General features: G+C 38.1%; 1 long non-coding RNA gene across 1 annotated transcript; it reads right to left on the reverse strand.

The window, feature by feature from the left end:
• Positions 1 to 346: 346 nt before the first annotated feature.
• Positions 347 to 2,810, reverse strand: LOC108949999. The gene is made up of 2 exons (XR_001975000.2): positions 989 to 2,810; positions 347 to 927 (listed from the first exon to the last, which is right to left on the reverse strand). It is a non-coding gene; the product is annotated as an uncharacterized LOC108949999 (long non-coding RNA).
• Between the last annotated feature and the right edge of the window lie 12,002 nt (positions 2,811 to 14,812).

Genomic DNA, 14,812 nt, shown 5'->3' on the forward strand with positions numbered 1-14,812 from the left:
ATGCGAATTCTTTTGAGTTTTCTAAGTACGAATATTCGCTTAAGATAATTTTTATACTATTTGTTTTTGATTAAATCTTTCGTGAAACCTATGCTCTAAAAAGTTGATGTAACAGCAACAAAACGACAGTGGTTAAACATGCTATGGGTAAAAACTACTTTTTGAAAATTATCAATTACAAAACGTAGTAACTGCTAAAATTAAATCTGTACAAAAACAAAACTAAAACATGAAGTTTGAAGTTTTAACGCAGCTTCATATACACCGTATATCCAGCAGCACACAGGGTTAAACGGATATTGCGACACAATACACCAGGTGTGAATATCAATTACTCAAACCCACATTTTTGTGGTTACAGGTTTATATTAGGACAAAATAAATGGATTTAATTACCAAGCGCTAAAGAAATCAAAGACTTTAAAGATCTCGCTGGAAATCCGCCAAAGCTTGTCGTGCTAAACGTAACTTGATCCTGCTGCAACAATTAGAGTCGTATTTATAGCTTAGGAGAAGATTTCGGGGATCGGGAATTTTAATTGGTCTTGGCCGGGATAGAAGTCGCGAGGTCCCGCAGAATATTTTTCTTTCTCGAGGTCGTTTCGGTTTACCAAGTATGTAAGCACAGCGTGCGCTGGGGTTGTGTTTATTTGGTTTGCTACTCGAAGCAAAGCGGATATCTAGACACGCTATGCCGCGAGATAAAAGAACCCAGAATATCTGGCCCCACCGCCCCCCGCGCGTGCCGATTGAAGCCCCTGTGACGTCACAGTACCCAACATTCGGAAACTTACACGAAAGAAAGTTGAATAAAAATTTTCGAATTTTTTCGCCATTTCATCGACAATTCGCGTCGATTGATGTGACGTCATGCGAAACGTCATCGCCACGGACCATTTAAATAGCTTCATTCTGATGGAAATTGTTCTATTATGATGTAAGGTTATTAAAATGTGTTTGATGATTTCGCATTACGTAATAAACTTACCTATTACGTCATAATATCGTTTATCTGACTTGATATTTTTCCATTCTTTACTTTAGGAATGTAATTGTAATCTATACATAACTGGTATTTAATCTTAAAATATAAGCGTTAGTGGATTCGTCAGAGTATTTGATCAACTGTGACCTAAATCTTACGTCCCACGGTGTGTATCCATGCAGGACCCACCCAAATATAGAATACACCTCGCATTTGACGTGTTTCGAAATAGCGATGCCCACAATACTGAGTGGACCCGAAATTATGGGATAATGCTATAAAACATAGATAGGCGTTTGAAAGATAAATGCAACATTTTATTCCTACGTGGCGGAGCAACACTTTTTCTCATTCTGCGTTATAATTATTTTAACATAAAATTGTTTTAAATTCGAGTTTACGATAATTTTTTGGGATAGACAACTCGTTTCCTGCCAATAGCAGAACATCCATTGTTTAAACTTCGATATTAAATTGTTCAATTGTGTGTTTGCATTCTAGTAATTTGAAACTACGCAACAATAACATTGACCGCTCGTTTGAACGCAAGCGGGGCGTGTAAGTGTTCGCTTCCAGTAGGGGGTGTTGTTATTACATGGCTTGTTGGGGTGAATGGATGTTACAAGTCTCAGGAAGTCGGCCAGCCCATGGCACGAGTTATGTTCGGCCTTGTGTTGGTTTACGAGCAAGCAGTTTCCATTTTACGACCGAATTAAACAAACTGGCTACATCTGGTGTATGGGGTCTATAAGTTAATATGGCTGGAAACTAAAGCCAGGATCTCGGACAAAACCACGTTTTAGTAACTTGTAAAAATGTTTTGGAAGATAGAGCCGAGATATTGGATGTTAAACTCATGTTGAGCAGATGTTTCAAACTATGTTGATTATCAATGCTGAAGAAGACTAGATTATAGAAGAGGTTATACGACGTGTTCTGTAAAATTGAGCGTTATTTTAACTTAAAACTTATGTTAAACGGATGTTTCGAATAAAACTAGGGTGTTCCTAAAAACACTATCACAATTGCTTATATACCTTTATTTTACCAAAATTATCTCAAAGCAAAAACTCGCACACACAAAAGTTTGCGAATCCAAGTCATTGAATTGAACACAAACCGCAGGGCAAAGGAAACGCAAACTTCAATCTTAAGAATCCCTGGTACCTATATTGACACAGGCGGTTTCCCTTTTAATTTGCGCCGTTCTATAAAAACTTTAATGGAGAGAATTTTAAGCATCCGTGGCTTGATGGTGCTCGTGTTCTCTATAATTATAACACGTCCAGCTAGTATGAGAGCGGCATGGCCAGAGGCTCATATCGATTTAAGATTACGCTTATCACTTGTAACCTGGTTTACAAAACACCCAACACCCCGCATAAGAAACATATCTATACAAACCTAATCTAGAACACGCTTTGATAAGAATAATACGTCTTATCTAATATTAATGGTACTTATATACTACATCGCACATTTTCGTTCATTTTACCAATTTCCGGCGTTCGCTAACATCATAGTCTTACTCTAACCGCTTACTATTTAACCTTAAAGTCGAATAACTCGGTCCTGCCGCTCTACACTTACTAATACACGCTTTTTGCTTAAAATCAACAGAAAACCCACTTTCGGTAAACAGTAGCAGTCACCCACATAAACCACTACTGACTGTCCGCAAACAAACCATTGGTCACTACTATTGGTTGGTTTATTAATTATCATTTCCTGGGCAGAGCTTTTGTATACCGAACGTGCCGCGAGCTTCACAAAGCAGGAATTACTTATTGTTTGAGCAGCTTCGTCGTGTTTGCTGCTCCTTGCTTGGATGATTAAACACGTCTTACAATACACAGCCGTTGCTTCTGATACGACCTTATACATCAGCTAAATCCAATAACATCCGATACGCCACTAATTAGCCTCCGGCGCGAGAAATAACACTCACATTATAACTCATGTGAAGTATGCCAGTATAAGGCGAAGCTTTACCTAAAAAATCGACAATTTTAACCCAAAACAACATCATACATGATATATCCACCATTACCACACCGGGTGCCAACTAAAGCATCATCATATATGCAGCAACATACCAGCATCAGATGCCTCGAGTAGTTACCGATTTCACACAAGTGACCACCCCATCACATAAAGGCGCAGGTGTCCTAGCTTTTGATGTTACGCCACAATCGCAGGTGTTACCTCGCCCCCCTTTATTAGGAGGTTACCATGCGCGAATAATCTCATCTATCACGTCACAGACGGCCTACCGTTCACCAAACCAAATGCATTTAGATCCCATTTGATAATATTCATACGCCTCTACAAGCTTACTCATAAAATCCCATATTACCTAATCGTGTTTTAAACAATTACCAACGCTGTTTTAGAGTCGTGAGGATACGGTTATATAAATCTGTAAATATTCTTTGTATTGCGAAATAGAACGATAAGAGAATGAAAAATGTCTCATCTTATTTTGACCTTTATACTAAACGAAAATACTGGAAATAATTTTATAACAACAGTCGTTAGAACAAACACGCATCTATAAATCGCGATTCAATGCATTTACAAACCAGCGTTGTCGAAAGTAGAAACATAACAATAGGATTCTAGATTCTCCTCATACTTACTGTTCTAGTATAACTGATAGTTGAACTGTGACGTAACAAGTAGGATTATGACCGGATAACTTGAGGCAGAAAGTAATCCCTGCAGCGCGGCGTGCGCGAAATGTAACAGAATCAACAAAACCTAAACTTCCTGCAATTTAAAAAAAAATTATTTTAAAATATTTACCATGACGTCACAATAAGGTTTCTTATATTTTCTAGAATCCCTTTTTGCGGCAGACATACGTCATAATAGGGAAGCGCATACAATGTAAACATATGATTGTTATCCATCGAGAATACTTGGATAAGATCTCTGGCTGGAATCGAAGTTCTAATGTTTATTTCGACCGAGAAAATCGGATTTACCTCTTACATACACCTGGCTTGCTTGATGCGGCTTCATTAATCACTTGCTCTCTTGTTTTAGACCGCCCGTTAAGCGACAACAAACAAGAAATTCATTTAAAATTGCTCATATATTTGTAATGTTGAAATAACGCTTGAAACATTGGACGAACAGTCTCTCCATATGTCAGACCAAACTTTGGTACAAAAACTAACTTTTTTTAAGAAAAGCATTTTTACGTGTTGAGTTATAGTAGCAACAGCAGTAAAACAATCACTAATTACTTGGAAAGTTGCAACTAACGGTAAATACGAGCACTTTATGCTACGCTGTATACGGTTATGTTATTTGTGTTGAAACCGAAAGGTTTAATACACGGGTGTTGCACACCATACGTGGTGGCTATTACACCTTATGCTCACTGTCGAGTTTTATAAAAATCTAATCATTTTGCGCCAAAAACTACCAACATTGTACTATTGCATTAACTGAACTTTCACATTAAACGTATATTTGTTGTAAATATTGAAAATTTACATGGCGGCTCTAAACTACGGTACCTCCCCATAACATCATAATGAAATATTTTTTTTAAAATTCTTCGCTGCATAAAATAAAAGTTGTTTCGATGTTAAAGCGACATTCGCGGCGCATCGCTGTTGTACAACCACCTGACAATCCTTTAATTCTCGATGTCTGACTCGAATGTTTCGCCGCGATAGCTGGTTTCAGCATAAGAAGTGAGATCGCCTTTTTCGCTTTTTTCGCGGCGTACGCGACTACGCGATCCTGACAAACAAAAGTGTCCGCCGAGATTTTGCATCGAAGTGAAAAGAGGCCTCGGACAATGGATGCCTGATGACGTAACAATGAACGATTTATTGACGAATTAGCGACGTCACACAAGCGTCCGCGATATTCTACTGTGACGTCATAAGCAATGCTACCAACATCGCTGCTAAGCGGTGGAAGCTATTTCTTTATGACGTGTCGCTCCAACCGCGTCGGCGTCGTTTTATCTCACCACAACCGCGATTAATCGATTCAACAATCGAGTTTTTATTGTTCGCCATTGTGACGACAAGACATGTGATCGAGAACCGCGATGCACCAGCGACGTTTCCGAATTCTAGAACTAAATCAGGAAATAACAAAAAAGAATTCTAGAATTCTTGATCTGTAAAACAATAAATTGGGAAAACCCCGGATTCGAGAAAGACGGACGATCTATTTTGTGAAAAGATAAAAAACTCAAATCGTCGATATCGCGTATGGTCGATGCGTGACACTTGTATCTGTGATGTCACAATCGTTTCGCGATATATCGCTAATTAGGTCGCAAACAATGGACTGTAGTATGACGTAACAACACATGACATCGAGAACCAGATCAACATATGCTACCATGACGTCATAGTGGTGTTTATTTGTAATAATTCCATCCATATGTTACGTCATAATGATGATTATGACGTTATATTGCGTGACAATGCTGGGTGACCCGGATCCCGCGATCGAATCGTTACATCCGGAACTCTTAAGCTGCCGGGTTCGAATCCCGTTGGGTGTAGTTAACCGTGACCGGATTATAAATCCTCTGTTCTACAACAAACGATATCCGGTCGAATAATCGAAGATTCGAGAACTTCATTCGCGATCGGCGTGCGCGAATTCGTGACGATATTTTTATTGTGACGTTATAATAATTATTAACGTAGAGACATGTAGTCTGTGATGTAACAATCAAGTTTATTTCATAACAATCGACCACATTACGTGACCTGTACGTAACAATGGCTATTCTTGAACTTCTTATTTTAGCGAAGACGCTCAAAAAGCGTTTGAACGACAAAGTCGCGTTTTATTATGACGTAACAGACGATGATTGATTTAAGCATTGTTAAAGATTTTTAAACAATCAAGATGTTTCAGAATATGTGTGGTCCGTATTATGACGTCATAAACGTATATTCAATGCATCGACGCGTGCCATTGTTAAATATATTTATCACAATCATTATTGTCTGTCATTATTACGTCACAACAAGTAGAAGTTTGAACCGAGACGTCACGCTTCAATGACTATGTATGTAAAACTGTGACGTAACAATTGTAATTTATTTGAGAAATTTTCAAACAATAAAAATGCAAAAGTTCAAATTGAATTCTAAAATATTTAACTTTGACTGTGACGTAAAAATAGATCATTGTTTAACTACGTCACCAAGGTAACGCTCAAAACGGAAGTACGACGCGAATGTCAATTTATTCTTGAAAAGTTAATTGTTTCGTCATTTAGCTTGGCTATTTAAACGCGCTTGTTACGTCATAAGTCTTTGTTTGAACACCTGTAGTTGTAGAATGTCGCTTATTGTTCAAAATAATGATGTTTATTCGAGATATTATATAGTTCGACAATTGCCTCAAATTCGAACTTGTGTCGTTTTCCCACGGCCTCGAGTTCGCATCGTAAAAGGTTTGCAAATCTAGATCTATCAGCTGGTGTGACGTCACATAACGTAGCTGTCAATCACGTGGGTGGGCCAGCTAGGTCACGTGCCACAGGTGTAGTTTACTGTCACGTAACAATTGCCATAGTTCGTTAAAACGGATCTCGTATGACGTGTGGTAGTTGGGCACGCATTTATATTCTACTTAAATGGGTGAGGTCTTTGTTAAAGTGATGTGGGTTCAAGCCAGAGTTGGCCAGAAACCTAACATTCTATACTCACATTCTATTATATATGGGTGAGGTCGTACAGTGAGGCACAATTTAGGTCAGAGTTGGTCATAACACTAACACCCAGACTACTTATGTATATGTATATGCATAAATGTGAAGTCACCTATTTATCCTCGCGTGGCAGGACAATGACAGTGTCCCATTACGTGTCAATAAGACACCTGTCTTTTGCAAAGGTTAACTATGCAATGACACGAGTGTCCCATTCTCTTATACGTGCCCATATATTAAAGCTGTGCTCTCTTGTTTGGGAATTGTTGGTTAGCGAAATCCAACCCCTCATTAAACCCAGGTGTCATCTATTCTCACACAACAGAAACATGCGGCTACCGTTTCCCCAATAACATCAAATTACGTCACAACCTGACCTCAATTTGAACTTCGCAACATTTGGGTAACTTGTGTAAATTCGGATGTATCGGTTTCAGGGGTAATGGGTTCGATTCCGACCCACGGAATGTAATTCATGTCAGTAGAATAGAGTGTTTAACGACTGTTGTCACAAAGATATAGTAGTTTAGGGTAAGATGGTCTAAAACTTTATTCTTTTTTTATGGTCTCTTTTGATAGTGGACAAAGAATTTTACGGAGCTATGTAACCGCAGCCCGCGATTCAAAAAGAGCCTTGTTAAATGTTAAAAACACGATTAGGAAATACGGAATGATATGTGCTAACGTTATCCATCTTATACCCCGCTGTATACTATACATTGCATTTATAGCCACCCACTGTCACATTCCCGTTTTTTAGTTGTGTTTTATACGTTGGTAGTTATCGTATTCAAAACAACATATATGATATAGGCTTATAATGTTTTTGCCTATTTATCCATAGCGTGTCATCACAACTATAATTGTCGGTATGTTTATGCTCAACATATATTGCAAAGCATAACATGTTGCATATATGCTGGTGTAGAGTCATCTGACATTAAAATCATATTAATCCTACATCATGTATATTGCGCCCCAGAGAAACACTAAATCCAATTATAACATTTTTATCCCGACACACACAATGCGAGACTCATTTTTCTCACAAGTAACGGTTCCGGTGTCTCCCCCATAAAACGATCAAGTCATCCCCTGTAGCTTAATCCCGAACCCCTCAAACCTCTGGCTTCCATTATACACATATTTGTCTGGATTCCTAATTGGATTTCGAAACTCCATTCATTTGAAGGGAATTCAAAAACGCTTTGATCATTTTGCTGGAGCTTTTTTTGTGACGGAAAATGTGACGACGAGCTATAGTATTGTGCATTTTGTTAGGGAAAACGAGCGTATCAATGTAATTAATTTATCCTCGCATGGCGGGGCAGTAATATGAGTTATAATACGGGTGTATACTTCAAATTGGTCAGGTCGAAATTTGGCAACATGACAGCGAGCATGAGGTGTATGAAGCCACCATGCTAGTCTGGAACACCCGTTTAAGCCTTTTAGTTTCCCAACAAATTACTTCTAGTTTTCCCAACAAATTACTTTAGTTTCCCAACAAATTACTACTAACAAAAAAAACAACGCAAATATCATACCAATATAAGCCAAATTAACAAGTGCTATTATAGCGCAATGTGGTAATATTAACCTTCACTAATAGCTAAGTGGGTTCGAATCCCGCCTCAGTGAGTTACTTCACGCCGCTGTGACTTTGTAAGGCGTGAAAATATCATTAGTTACCGCCAACATTGCCCTCATCCGTTTACACGCATAGCAGGGAACATTTTAATGACGTTTTAAACCAGAACTGAAAGCCGTCTTATAAGCAATGAGTTTGATTGAAGTAAGGGAAATCCACGGGCGGTAAAATGGCGAGAACTTTTCAAAAATGGTCGAAATTTCAACATAAGCGCTTGTAACTGAACTGAAGTTGTTTTTCGCTTTTCCCCAAATTTCTTCCTAACTTTCTTTTCTTTATTCCTAAACGCAAGTCTGGAATCGGTTAGGTACTGGTATTTAGTTTTGCCCATATTACTATTTTTACACTAAGTAGTTCCGTACTCTCTTCTATATATGGGTGAGGTCCTATACAACAGAGCACGCTATGGGACTTAGGCCAGAGTTGCCCGATTACCAACAAAGAAAATTACGAAGCCATACATATCTATTTACCTGGCTTAATATTAAAACACGCAACAAAATAATTTATTCCATTCAAAAAATCTAAACTGACATGTTCCCCTGATTGGATAAACACCTGAGAAAAACTTTCCCGATAATTGTAACCTTGGTGTTCTTAGCTATATATACCCACGTTTGTAAATAAAAACCTAGCACTTTAGATGCCACACAGACAAACACAATAGTGTCAAATTCATTAAATTAAAATATCAGATAAAAATTTCCAAAACCGAAACACTTTCTCTTACCTTGCGAAAACTTTATAATTTCGATTAAAAAAGCCTCAGAGGTTTCTTCTAGAACTCAATTTACGGGACGGCAACTAAATATTTTAGGTTAAGCCTTTCGGAAAGTCGTTGGTGCTGCAGACAATATATTGAATGTCATAAAGTTCGATCTTATCTCACTTTGCACCTGGGACGCTTATAACCTTCGGATGTTTTGATAGCTTAACTTTCGCTCGCCAACTTTTATCGCGTTTTAGATCTAAACGCGACGCAGACGACGATACTTACTTCAATACGATGCGCCATCGAAATAGAAATTTCCGAATTCGCGACCTTTTAATACATTTTCGCTCTATGCGAAATTATATTAGCCTTAAATCCGTAAAGCCCTGAAATTGCTACGTGTTCCCAAATTACCGGTAGCTGGGACCACCCTGTGTGATTCGTCACAACTGTTTGTTTAATTTACTTTGACTTTAATATGATAATGACGTAACAAAATGTCGTATTCTGTAACAAGCATCAGATAAGAGTCAACAGTTACGTCACGACACTTCGTTGTTACGACACAACAACTGAGTTTCCAGTATTTTCAAAGAAACAGGTTATTTTCTCGATAAAAAAAGGTTGAATATTAAACACGCTTTTCTACTAAAACTACTCAATACCTTTACAACAAAAATACTACTAAAGAACACGCTCATAACCAGTTGAAGTAACGTTTTTGACAAAGATGGAAATTAAATCTTGGAACGACATTCGTTATAACACGCAAGGATAACACGCGTTCTTTTCCAGGCTGGGACCTGAGATTTACGCCAGAGTTGCTCCATAACATTCAAATAAAACCTTAATGGTACGAATACAAGTACGAACAGCTTTGTTCAATTTATAATACGCGGGGCAACAACAGGGTGTATAAATACATGTCATACGTTGTGGATACAGTTTTATGATTCTTTAAATGTTCTTTGTTTACTACTAAAAAGAAAATACAATGAAAAGGTGTCCCATCCCCCCCCACCCTACTATACATTAGTTGGACTTACCTTTTATATTTGTGGAAACAAAATTATTACGTCGTCAAACATCTGATTCAACCAATATGACGTCACAAACATTAAAGCACCGTCACAAGCAAGTAAAAATCTTCCCAACACTCATAAAAGGTGAGAAAACTCGAATAACGTACTCTAACCCCCCACCCACAAGACGCTGATATTTAGTTCCATAATTTGGCCTTGAATTATGTTTTATAGCGGCGCCATAGCGACATAGATATCTTATATATTCTCATCAATCTTCTTGGTTTCTAGAATTTCCATAAATCGTTGTCTCCTTGAAGCACTCTCACACTTTCGCGCTAAAACGCGATCGCTTTGTCTCCAGCTAATTAAGCGACATTCTAGTGTACTTAACTAGCGGTTTGTGACGTCACAATCGGAAACAGAAGACAGGCTTCGCGTGATAATATACTGGAATAGGTGTCGCGTAATGAACGCTTTTCGCCGTGAACCCATTATTAGAGGATAATCGAAATTCTTATTTTTCGAATTCGAACGAACTGAATCGTCTTCTTTATTCCGTCATAATAAACGCGAAAACCCGCGAAACGAACACAAGATATTTTTGGCCCAAACTTTTCATTATCGACCCCAAATCGCGCGGTTGGATGTTATACAGCATTGTTATTCTATTTATACCAAACAACCAGCTGGGTAGCGGCCTCCAACCGCCAACACCTTTCAAAACAAAGCAATAAACCGACGTTAGGTTGTAACTTTGCTTTTACGAGCCTTTCCCCGAGTATTGAAACGTCGACTCCCAGTTTTAACGGAAACCGAAACGAAAAAGGGAATTTGGATAATTTCTCTTCGTTTTGTTTAAAAATTTTACCTAATTCTGATTGGTTGGTTTTATAATGACGTCACAGTATCCAATAGATATTTGGTTGAGTCCTAATTGAGTTATTTATCTCGTTTGTTTTTACAAACAGCAATATTACGACATAATACATATTAGACCGGGGTAAGATGATCTATAATATTTACAAAATTATAAAACCGTCTCTTAACATCTCTAAAAGAGGGTTGTTAGTTGTTCAAAACATGATTGGGAAAACATAGTTTGTGCTAACGGTGTTCATCTTACGAAATTCCAACGTTGTAGCGTCATAATCATATACTAGAACAATCATTAATGATTGTGACGTAGTAATCGATAAACAATCGAATCATTCTTAACATGATACACGAGCTTCGCGACGTTTAAAAACAAATCCAAATATTTCAAACTAACTTCGGATATTTGGCTAAAATAAACCTAACTTCGTGGTTTATTTTAACTTGTCGTTGAAATTGACAAGACAGATTTGTCAAAGTGAGAAATCTCGTCCTGGCATGCCTCGTCTACAAACTGTGATGTTTCAAACACTTTCAACTTTTCACACATTAAACGTAGTTTTAACTAAAACTTAAACTAAAGTTCGACCTCGCGATTAAGAAATCCTCCTTCCCATAACACAACTTCATTATTCGCGTCCTACATCAATAAATAACAGATTCTTGCGCTTAAAACTTAATTCATCATGCTGTACTTGATTTCACGCACCTTCCTAACGTAGCAGCGCAAAGAGTTAGAACACCTGTGACTTACAGCGGCTTTTCACCGAGACTCAGCGCCACAGTAATTACAAGGTAAAGCAAACTCGTTAAAAGCTCGCTACGAGATATAATAACCGAATTGTCAATAAGTGATATGTTTGCCTGTATGGCTCACTATAACATACGCTGCATAGGCAAGGTTAAAATAGCAAACCAGCTGTGTACACCTGGGTGTTAGAAGCTCCTTTACCTCCACAAACAGAGACGGCTCTCGAGTTCGATTAATGTTTAATACCCCGATTACATGCATTAACTGTTGCATATATTTGCCGACCACATCCGTGGGAAACCCGTATCCTCCTATACACCTGTGGCGTAACTTCTTGGCTGGAATTTTGTATTTTTTACGATCGGTGGATTCCGTGACGTCATTCCTTGCGTGACGTCACATTTACGTCATACCAAATATAGGTATTGAGTTCACAGCACCATTCGTGCATGTAGAATGCTTGATATTGCGTGAAAGGGTTAAAGTTCGGGACAAACAAAAATAAAAACACGTCGCACCTGTTATTTTGGGTGAGATTTTCACCTGTGCTACTTCTGCTTATGCGGCGCGTAATTTTGCAGCCCAACCCATGCCGTACTTTCATTAATACCAAATTATCATTTCTCCCCGTCAGTCAAGTGTGAGGCCAGTTATTTGCGCAGTAAGCGCCAATTGCCGAAAGCACCAACGCTGATATTTTGTCGAAACAACTGTTATATTCCAACCAATACGGATCTTACAGCCAATAATTTTGTCACCCGTTCTGACAACATCGTCACGCTTATATGAACACCTGTGCGAGAACTTGTTTTAGAAATATTTCGGAAATTTTGTGTAAATGCGGTTTCTATAAATTAATGAATGAATGTAACTTACTTATCCTCGCATGCTGGCAATTTTAAGTTATATCACCTTTACCAGTCCGTGGCTATTATACTCAATATTACTATATTATTCTATATGAATAATTACGTCCACAGCAAGGCATGTTGGCCTGGGATTTAGGGCAGAGTTGGCCCATACCATAATTATTTACAATTTCACTTTAAAGCCAAAGCTATAACGCCCAACTGTGAATACCTTAACATGCATGTATACAAAACAGTTTCTATAAATTAATGAATGAATGTAACTTACTTATCCTCGCGTGGCGGCGTAATTTTCAAGTTATAACATGGTTGCGAGCCGTTAAACTGTTAACACATAACCTTTGTCTGGGAATACACAACCTGTCTACTTAAAGTCATAGTAACTTTAACCTTATAACATTGAACTTGAATGTTAAACACGATATTCGGTTCCAGGTTTCATGTACTTGATGTAACGAGCAAGTTTAACATGGCGGACCAACTAGTACCAGCCGTTTTTATAGTAGGGCGGGGGAAGATGGGACACCTTTAGCAAAATATCCAAATACTTTGATCGTGTTTTAAACAATTAACAACAGTCTATGAGAGTCCTGAGGGTATGGTTTTATAATTATTTCAACTTTCTTTGTTTGCTACCAAATGGGATGGGAAAATAGAATGATAAGGTGTCCCATCTTCCCCACCTTACTATATTACAACGGAGTTTCTCATACTTTTTGGACCTAAATCTTAAGGTTAAATTATAATACTAAAGAGTTGAATCAATGAAAATGAATGTGACGAGACGATAGTCGTTACAACACCAGCGCGTTGTATAAAAAGGTTAATATGTGTCTATACGGGCTAACGGTACCCACCCCCCGGAATATAAAATTGGTTTATTTAAAACACTTTTCGTCATATCTGCTTTCTCAGCAAAATGTTAAATTTTCATCGAATTCCAGCACGTATATCCCACCATCCCCAGCCACCTTAGGCTTGTCTACAATTTCATATTTCATTGCAGGTTATAAAGTTACTGCTCGAACCCCAAATCGTCGCTAATTCGGGGCAGCGTCGCCGGCGAGCAAGATGCTGCGTAGATATCAACATCTGTACTGGTAGGTTACTCAATTCCTTTGATTTCACAACCGATATAACTCCTCATGTAACTGCATCTTACATGGCGGTGGTTTCGGTCAATCTCTATACAAATCTTCACACTCAGCAATGCGTCGCGTAATCATATGTTTTAGCCCAAAATTTCTCTCCCTTTCCACGAAACTTGAAGTTATTCCACCCCACAGCGGCCAACGAACCTAAATTAACGAATTCAAAGCTAAAAACGAACTTTAAGATCACGAATCCGTGTAAACATTTCACCAATTAAGTTTCGTATCACCAGATGTTGATAAGCATAACCAATGTAGGCGTGTGCGACCTTTACCGACAAAGGGCCACCCATGGATGAATCTAACTTATTTATCCTCGTGGGGGCGGGTCAACGACAATCGTTATAACACGAGTGTTTGATACAGCTCGTGCCCACTTACGAGTTACACCAACAAAAGTGTAAATAATGCATGGAAAAGTCAAAGACATTAAAACGTAATCTATGACACTCTCAGGGTTAAATAGAAGTACAAACTATATTTGATAAAATGTATTTTGCATAAACGAGTAAAAACTTGAGGGAAAAGTGTCAAAAAATAGCTTGGCTGCTAAACCAATAACTTGTCAACTAACGTGTGTCTTTAATCCACCTTTCCACAGTTTATATTCTTTATCAATGGCTTGCATTTGAACATGTAACATAGGCTATAACTTAAACCATAAAACAGTATAAGTTCAACCACAGTTAGCTTTAAAATATCATCATTCAATTTCCAACAGTCGTATAAGTGCCTTATGTTAGTGGCTCTAATGAATTTATTGCCATCTCCAAAGGCTCGACACCTGATTACATGTTTGCCCACCATGTTTGCGCATTGAGGCAATACAGCAATGTTAATGACTCGTCTTATCGCAATGTTAAACACAAACTTTGCACTAATCGGTGGGACCACAAATATTTGTTTGCGTCCTAACTTATTATTCTATATAGTTTGTATAGAATTAACAGCATATTAAGGAACGTTGGCCCTTTCATTTATATATGCATGAATATATATGTACATATAGTAATGTGGGAAAAGATGGGGCATCTTTCACACATTGTAAATCTTTGGATGTTCTTTGTTTACCACCAAATGGGCCGAGAAATGGG

This window comes from Ciona intestinalis, chromosome 12, assembly GCF_000224145.3.
Source record: "Ciona intestinalis chromosome 12, KH, whole genome shotgun sequence".
Taxonomy (NCBI): domain Eukaryota; kingdom Metazoa; phylum Chordata; class Ascidiacea; order Phlebobranchia; family Cionidae; genus Ciona; species Ciona intestinalis.